General features: G+C 39.9%; 1 pseudogene; it reads right to left on the minus strand.

The window, feature by feature from the left end:
• Nucleotides 1-252: 252 nt before the first annotated feature.
• On the minus strand, nucleotides 253-7,232 carry LOC115732530 (annotated as a pseudogene).
• Between the last annotated feature and the right edge of the window lie 381 nt (nucleotides 7,233-7,613).

The raw sequence follows: 7,613 nt of genomic DNA on the forward strand, positions 1-7,613 counted from the left end.
GCATTTCGAAATCATTTACATAGGTTTTCGGGCAATTTTTATATTTTAAGAAACCTTGCGATATAGATAATCGCAATATTCGATTTGAATTCCATTTTGATTTGATTAGATTAGATTAGTATTATCTCATTTTATGTTATCCTAGTTCCCAAAGGAGTCCTATCTATATAAAGGACGTCCATTCTATGTAATTGACGAATTACTCTATCAATTTCAATATGTTCTTTTGGAAAGCTTTTTCTGTTATCGGTATTATTCTAATCCTGAAAATACAACCAAAAAAAAAACTTAAATTGAACCCACGATTATGTTAATACTCAACACTTTTTTTCATGTCACTAAAATTCTCAAACTTATAGCAGTATGGAAAAAAATCCGCCGCATGCCATAACAAACCCTAAATTTTAACTACGGTGATACCATACCAATTTTTTTTTTTTTTTGTATCCTCAATACCTCGGACTTGCACTGGCGTGACAAGAATAGTCTCCGTCTACCATAGAACATAATAAAATTCACCTATCGGGATGCCAATATCACAACAGTGACTGAAAAATACATTCCTTTACAATTCCGTCCAAGATGACAGTTAAAAGTTTCTACATGATGGCTTGCATGGACAACGGTAGGCAAACCATGCCGACATGAATCTGACTAGATTAACTTCTAATACAAAGAAACCCGACATCATATCTCAATTAATAAGTTCGGCAAGGATATGGATTATACGTATCAAATCCATCGATAATTCATATTTCAGGGTAACGACATGGCCGACTTGGGCGGAAGCGTGACAGAGAGTATTTTTGTCATATTGGTATAAGCTTTGGTGTTTTGGTGACACAAACAGTTGAGGATATTGGTGTCACAATGGCCATAGTTTAAGGATTTTGATGACAAAAAAGAAGAAGAAGAATTGAGTGTCATAGTGAGCATAATTTAGGTTGTTTTATGGCACAAAGAAAGCTTAAAGTGTTGAAATCACAGTACGTATATTTTAATAATTTTAATGATATTAATCCTATTCAAATCCCACTAAAGGTCATCAATTTTCTCCTATCTAATGCCTCTCGATACAACAATCTTTATCATTTGCCGCAGATTTTTCCTAGAAGTAAAATGTCATTTTTTCCCACTTCAAAATGGAATTTGACTTGTCCTAGAATAGTTTAAATTTGTTAGGGAAATTCCTTATAATGATTTGAAGATGATGAATAATAAAGGCTATTAATGTCTTTATTGGTTGAATAGAACTAGGTGAAAGACACCTTACCAAAAAAAAAAATAGAACTAGGTGAAAGACGCACAAGCACAAGCCGTAAAACATCGTTTGCATTCATATTCTAATAATGTACTTTTCCACCACATATTAGTAGTAGGCATTATCCTTTTCTACAAAGTTATGAAACAAATTACACAAACTCTAATTTTTTTCTCTTACATCACACCTCATATTGATGGATTATTGATTAAAAGAGAAGGGATAAGTGCATCAATAACCCTAAAACATTTCGCGAAAGTGTAATATTGAGAAATTATATTGATTTTGAAGGAAACAAAAGCGCCATACTTTGTTGAAAAGACTTTGATAAAAGCTCGGACTATTTTATACAAATATATCTCTGTCTTTTATAGAGAAAAGTACACTTTTAGTGCCAAAAGTTGTGTGCAAAGATTACTTTAGTGCCAAAAGTTTCAATCGGATCACGTTAGTGCCAACTTTTTTTAAAAACGGTCACTTTGGTACCAAGTCCGATTTGTTGCACCGTAAATCTGACATGGCATTTTTTATTGATATTTTCAGATGATGTAGCTCACCAGCGGTCCACCATGGAATTTTTTTAAATTTGAATTTTTTATTTAAAATAATTTGAGAAAAAAGATGAAAAATTAAAAAAAAAGTGAGAAATTAAAAAAAACAAAGATTGCAGGCGGTGAGGGTTGTTGTAACCCTCGCCGCCTCTCCACCATCGTCGGTAATGGCTGGTGATGTGAATCGTTGCGGAAGTTGATCGTTCTACGAAGATCTATGAGTTGCGAATTTGCTAACCTCAACCCCCAATCGAACCCGTGATTGGTAATCTCGGTATGAACGCGACCTGTTGACGAACCTGTGTCAACCAATCAACGCTATAACGCCACGAACAAGAGGATTCGCGATCTTGCTCGATAAGTTGAATTCGATCGCCACAAGGAAACCTTGATAAGATCTAGTCTTCAAGAGAACTCAAAGAAGAAAACCTCTCTGTATATTATTCTGAATCAAAGTTGCGTTCTCAGAAACCTATAAGCTTCCTTATATATGGTGCTAACCCTAATAAGGCAAAATTACAAAAATATCCTTAATTAATGAAAATTCGCCTAAAAATAGAAAAAGGCCTAAAGGTCTATCTAAATGATTCCGAAACGCTAAAAAACGTCGTCAATCACTACTAAAGTAGTGAGTATTGATCAGTGGCTCGTTTCCAAGCGTCTCGAAGTCATTGTAACCAAAAAGTAATATTGTTGCGCCAAGGAGCTTCGGAATCTTTAAGTCTCGAATCCATATTGTCTCTATTCCAAAGATCTTGAACCATGACGCCGACAGCTTGCTTGAATTCCTTTGCTCTGGCTCGAGTGATGGGGCCTAGCGGATAAGATAATGGATCCCTAGCACCTCCTCCTCGATAGGGCTCGATGTCCACATCATTCCCTCCCCCGTGCAAAGGATTTGCCCTCAAATCATCGCCCGCATCAAAAAGAGTCAAGTCAGAAACATTGAAAGTAGCACTAATACCATACTCACCTGGAAGATCAAGCTTGTAGGCATTATCGTTGACTCTCTCCAACACCAGGAATGGTCCATCCCCTCGCGGTAACAACTTAGAACGTCGTTGTTCGGGAAAACGCTCCGTGCGCATATGAACCCGGACCCAATCACCGGGCTCAAACACTACCTTCTTGCGCCCTTTGTTGGCTTGCTTTGCATATTGCTCTGTCTTGTGCTCAATATTCAGCCTCGTCTTTTCATGCAAAGTCTTCACAAATTCAGCTTTCTTAGCACCATCTAAATCCACACGCTCATCAACAGGCAAAGGGGTTAAATCTAACGGAGTTAATGGGTTAAAACCATAGACAACCTCAAACGGTGTGAATTTAGTAGCAGAATGCACGCTCCTGTTATAAGCAAACTCAACATGAGGTAAACAATATTCCCAAGACTTAATATTCTTTTTAATGATAGCACACAATAAAGTCCCTAAAGTCCTATTAACTACTTCGGTTTGACCATCGGTTTGTGGATGACGAGTAGTAGAAAATAAAAGCCGTGTACCTAACTTCTTCCACAATGTCTTCCAAAAGTAGCTAAGAAATTTAGTATCTCGATCAGAAACAATGGACCTAGGCATGCCATGCAAACGCACAACCTCACGAAAGAACAAATCAGCAATATGCGATGCATCATCGGATTTATGACAAGGTATAAAATGAGCCATTTTCGAAAATCGATCTACAACCACATAAATGGAATCCCTACCATGCTTAGACCTAGGCAATCCTAACACAAAATCCATAGAAATATCAACCCAAGGATGCGTCGGGATAGGCAAAGGAGTATACAAGCCATGTGGTTTAGTTGTAGACTTAGCCTGTTTACAAGCAATGCATCTCTCACAAACACGTGTGACATCTCGTTTCATGTGTGGCCAATAAAAATGTTCATGCAGTACTTCATAAGTTTTATTTATGCCAAAATGTCCCATTAAAGCGCCACTATGCGCCTCTCGCACTAACAACTCTCGCAAAGAGCATCTAGGTAAACACAACTTGTTTTCACGAAAGAGGTATCCATCATGCCTATAGAATTTTTCAAACGCAGCATGCTCACAAGCTTCAAACACTCTTCCAAAATCATCATCATCAGTATATAATTCTTTGATATGCTCAAATCCTAGACACTTTGCTCCTAAAGTAGTTAGAATTGCGAACCTTCGGGAAAGTGCATCGGCTACCACATTTTCCTTACCTTTCTTGTACTTGATTACATATGGAAAAGTCTCGATGAACTCCATCCATTTGGCATGTCTTTTGTTCAACTTTTGCTGCCCCCTCAAGTACTTCAAAGTCTCGTGGTCGGTGTGGATCACGAACTCTTTTGGCCACAGATAGTGTTGCCAAGTCTCCAAAGCTCGCACCAAAGCATACATCTCTTTATCGTAAGTTGGATAATTCAATGTTGCTCCGCTTAATTTCTCGCTGAAATAAGCTATGGGGCGTCCTCCTTGCATCAACACGGCTCCAATTCCTGTACTAGAAGCATCACATTCTATTTCAAAAGTAGCACTGAAATTTGGTAAAGACAACAAAGGAGCATTAGTTAGCTTATCCTTTAACAGATTGAATGCTCTCTCTTGCTCTTCTCCCCACATGAAACCCACGTTCTTCTTGATAACCTCGGTTAAAGGTGCAGCGATGGTGCTGAAATCCTTCACAAATCTGCGATAAAAGCTGGCTAAGCCATGAAAGCTGCGTACCTCTCCTACTGTCTTAGGTGTTGGCCATTCACGAATTGCTTTCACCTTTTCTTCATCAACCTGTATTCCATCAGCACCAACAACAAACCCTAGAAATACTAATTTGTTAGTTACAAAAGAGCACTTCTTTAGGTTAGCATATAGTTGTTCGTCCCTTAAAACCTGAAAAACAGCTCGCACATGCTCAATATGGTCATCAAGGCTTCGACTATATATCAAGATATCATCAAAATAGACAACCACAAATCGGCCAATAAAAGCACGTAGAACATGATTCATAAGTCGCATGAAAGTACTAGGTGCATTCGTTAAACCAAATGGCATGACTAACCACTCATACAACCCATATTTAGTCTTAAATGCAGTTTTCCATTCATCCCCTTCTTTCATTCTAATCTGATGATAGCCACTTTTCGGATCAATTTTAGTAAAAATGCAAGCTCCATGCAATTCATCCAACATATCATCTAGTCTAGGAATAGGATGTCGATACTTTACCGTAATGTTATTGATTGCTCGGCAATCAATACACATGCGCCAAGATCCATTCTTCTTCGGTACCAACAAAACAGGAACAGCACATGGGCTAAGGCTCTCTCGCACATATCCTCGCTCCAAGAATTCGCTAACTTGCCGCTGAAGTTCCTTTGTCTCCTCGGGATTACTTCGATATGCGGGTCGATTAGGTAATGACGCACCAGGAATCAAATCAATTTGATGCTCTATGCCTCGAATCGGTGGTAGACCTCCGGGAATCTCATCGGGAAAGACATCTTCAAATTCCCGCAATAAAGACACGACAGAACTAGGCAAACTTGGGTCAAGTTCATTAGTAGTAAACAGTGCCTCCTTGTACAAAAGTACAAGCATCGGTCGATCCAGTAGTAAAGCTCTCCTCACTTCACTCGATTTTGCAAAGAAATTCTTTTCCTTTTTTTCTTTCTTTTCTCCTTTTCCCTCGGCTTTTACCACTCCACTCTTCTCAACCATTGTTTTTCCTTGCTTCTCAGAATTTTCTTTTCTCTCCCTCTCGACTTCACGTTATAGTTTCAGTTGATCTTCATACACCTCGGTAGGTGTCATTGGTACCAAAGTGTAAGTCTTCTGATTCATTACCAACGAATATCGGTTGGTGTACCCGTCATGATGTACTTTCCGATCATACTACCATGGCCTACCAAGTAAAAGATGGTCTGCTTGCATAGGTACAACATCACACATCACCTCGTCTTTATATCTCCCGATCTCAAATGGGATTCGGACTTGCTTTGACACCTTCACTTCTCCACTATCATTTAACCACTGCAATCTATACGGTCTAGGGTGCTTTTCAGTCCTTAATCCAAGCTTCTCTACCATGGTACAACTTGCTACATTCGTGCAACTACCCCCATCAACAATCAAACTACAAATCTTACCATTCACCAAGCATCTTGTATGGAACAGATTTTCTCGTTGTTGGTGATGCTCCTCCTCCTTAACTTGAACACTCAAAGAACGCCTAACCACCATCAATTCACCTTTGACTGGCATCTCAACATCGCTACGGTCCTCTAACAGTGGCATCTCAACATCCTCTTCCTCCCCGCCACTTTTAGATTGAACATCTCCGGGTCCGGTCATTATCATCACCCTTCTATTGGGACACCGATTTGCGATATGACCCCTGTCTAAACACTTGAAACATTTAATTTCACGAGTTCTAGTGTTAGGGTTTTCAGTTTTACACGAAGTCGGATTCGAACCAACTCCGCCGTCCTTCTCCTTCTCCTTTGAAGTTTCAGCCTTAGAGTTGTTTCCCTTCCAATTCGGCTTCTCATCCCTCTTCCAATTGGGCTTCCAATTCGAACTTGATCCTCCATTGCTCTTGTAATTTCGGTCCATCTTCAATTGCCTCTCAACTTTGATAGCTTTATCCACCAATTCTTCCAACTCAACATAATGTTGCAGCTCTACCACCCTTGCTATATCTCGGCTCAAACCACTCAAGAATCGTGACATTGTAGCCTCACGATCCTCTACCACATTAGCACGGATCATAGCAATCTCCATGTCTTTATGATACTCTTCCACGCTCCTATTGCCTTGTGTGAGATTCTGCAGCTTGTGGAACAAGTCTCGGTGGTAATGACTTGGTATAAAGCGCCTCCTCATCACCGCTTTCATCTCATCCCACGTTTCTACCGGCACCTCACCATTACGTCTCCTGTTAGTCACAAGTTGATCCCACCATATTATAGCATAATCAGTGAATTCAACAGCTGCAATTTTTACCTTCTTAAGCTCCGAATATCGTTGGCGGTCAAATACCATCTCCATTCGTTTTTCCCAATCTAGATATGCATCGGGATCATTCTTTCCTTGGAAAGATGGAATCTTCATCTTGATGTTACCAAGTTCATCATCTTCTCGATTTCTAAACCCTCGGCGTCTGTTCCTCCTCCCAAACCTGCCATCTCGATCATCTTCTGTATCGGACACATATTCATCTTCAAACCGCCGCTGCCATCTAGGTTGTTCCCTAGGCTCATCTCGCTGATTTTGTGGCCTCCCTCGTGGTGGCTCTCGATCACCATCGAGCTTCGTCTCACACCTCACAACTCGATTGCTAAGTGCTTCAAGTTGTAAGCTCAACCGCTGAATGCCCGCTAAAATCGCCTCATCCCTTTGTTTGGAACCATCCTCATTCCGGTTCACGCTTTCTTGATCACCCGCCATAACTTAAACCCGCAAGAAAACGTTAGAGATAAAGAAACCTCACCAAACACTCCCTCACGTGTTTCGCTGAAGGTGTTTGTCACTCCCCTCGTGTTTAACTCAATTTCGGCTTTTTCTTCCCTCAATTAAGCTCACACACTCTTGCCTTTTACCTCTCGTTTCTTTCTCACAAGCTCTTTATCGGACTAGATCCACTTTTTCAAGCTCCTCACAATAGTCGACTAAACCACCAAGCAAGATCAGAAATCAATCCGGCAATATACCGCTCAATTCAGCAATCCAACAACTTTCGCTAATTTTCAAATCTCAAACTCAATTTTTGTCTTTGAAACTTCAATTCGGTCCAACTAACAAACGAGTCGCCTTCTTGATTTTTTTTTT

This window comes from Rhodamnia argentea, chromosome 3 (assembly GCF_020921035.1).
Source record: "Rhodamnia argentea isolate NSW1041297 chromosome 3, ASM2092103v1, whole genome shotgun sequence".
NCBI lineage: Eukaryota > Viridiplantae > Streptophyta > Magnoliopsida > Myrtales > Myrtaceae > Rhodamnia > Rhodamnia argentea.